Below are 1,938 nucleotides of genomic sequence, written 5' to 3'. Positions count from 1 at the left end.
CTCAGGAGATTGGTGCAGCAGGAGATTAAGGCCAAAAGGAAGGTAATTCCTCTTCTGACTGTAGGCTCTCCTTATCTCAAGGCCAGAGATCAGACTGAAAGGCTCAGTAGGAGGGGGAAGTGGCCTTCCTCATCCCGAGAATTTACTCAGCCCCTGGCCTCCTTACCCTGTAAGTACACTTTGTCCCTTTAGTGCCTTCCTCTGATTGACTCATCCCAGAACCTCCATTTTAAGGCAAGTACTCAGTCTCGGTTTCTTCCACTCTAGCCTCTCCTCCTGACTTTCCAGACTTTCTCCACAGGATGCTTCTGTGCAGGCAATTTCTTCCTCTTTCCTTGCTCCCCTAGCTCCTTTTCAACTTCCTTTTATTTGTTGTCTTCCACCACTAGAATGTAAATATCTTGAGAGAAGACACTGTCTTTCTGCTTACATTTGTAGTCTCAGCACTTAGCAAATTATTTGACCCATAGTAAGTCCTTAATAAATGCTAGTTGACTTAACTTGCTATGAATATTGGGATGTATATGGCGTTCTATCTTTAGACTCCTTTGTGTATATGCAAGCAATGAGATGTTTAAGGGAAAAAGTACAGTCATTTGAGTCACTCTTAGCATAACTCTAAATTATTTTCTAGAATGAATAGACCAACTAACAGTTTATGGGTACTTTTAATGATAATTTAATTCCCTCTGGTTTCCTTGCTTCTACACTATTTGAAAGCTGTGTTACTTCTACAATGAATATCAAAGGCTCACAGAACTTCAGATTTAGAGATGAACTCCAAGATCATCCTTTTGTTTTACACATGGGACCAGGGCCAGGAAAGGTTAAATAGCATCACATAAGTTGTAAAAGGCAGACCTGGAATTTCAACCAAAGTCCTTTGTCCCCAAATCCAGCACTTTTTTTCCAGTGCACCATGCAATTAACTTTGAGATACTTATCCAATTGCTCACCATAACAACATGCACAGTCAAGGAACAGTATCAGATCAGTAAAACTTTTGATTGGAGCAGAAATGATCAGGAAATCAATAGAAAACAACATAAGTCAAGATGGCAGAGTAAAAGCAGTGACTTGCTCGAGCTCTTCCCCAAACCCCTCCAAATACCTGTAAAAAATGGCTCTAAACAAATTCTAAAGCAGCAGAACCCACAAAAAGAGTGAAACAAATTTCCAGTCCAAGACAACCTGGATGGTTGATTGGAAAGGGATATTGCGCTGGGCTGGGAGAGGAACACAGTTCAGCATGGGCGCACAGACCACAGCAAACCTGGAGCAGGCCTCAGAGGACTGAATTGCAGGCAGCTGTGGTGGATTCCAGACTTCTCAACACATGAACACTAAAGACAACCTAGAAGGTCAGTAGGAAAAGTCTGTCTGCAGAGGGAGAGAAGCAAGGGGTCCCAGCCCCATTCCCTGAGTGTGGCCCCGGGGTGGTGGTTGCCTCCTGACCTTCTGGCCCACAGACTGAGGGGGAATCAAATGGCTGATCAGAGGGATATTGCAGGGATCTCTCTGCTGATACAGGATTCTCTTGCTTTGCCCATGCTTGAATCTGAGTCACAGTTCTGGGTGGCAATCCTGGGGCAAGGAAGAGCACTGGAGTGGTGGAGCTTGTAGTGGCTGTGGAAAAGAAATCCTGTTCACATTTCCAAGACAGAAAAGAGTGTTTGTGGTCACTCATAGACCAGAACACAGGCCAGGAAAGGAGTAAACACCTCGCCCTTGATCATAGCACCTTGGAAGAACTGGAAATTTTCAGGTCCCTAGAAGTATCTCTGAAAACAGCTGCACAAAACCCCTGAAGCTTGGGATAGTACATTCTCCACAGTGGAAGCAGACTCCTACCTTAACAAAGAAGTTATAACTCAAGTAATTGACTGGGATCATGAGCAAGCAGCACAAAAAAAATCAGACCATAGAATCTTTCTTTGG

The sequence above is a fragment of the Vombatus ursinus genome, unplaced genomic scaffold, assembly GCF_900497805.2.
Source record: "Vombatus ursinus unplaced genomic scaffold, bare-nosed wombat genome assembly UNPS02015288.1, whole genome shotgun sequence".
Classification (NCBI taxonomy): Eukaryota; Metazoa; Chordata; class Mammalia; order Diprotodontia; family Vombatidae; genus Vombatus; species Vombatus ursinus.
Note: the sequence above shows the minus strand (reverse complement) of the source record.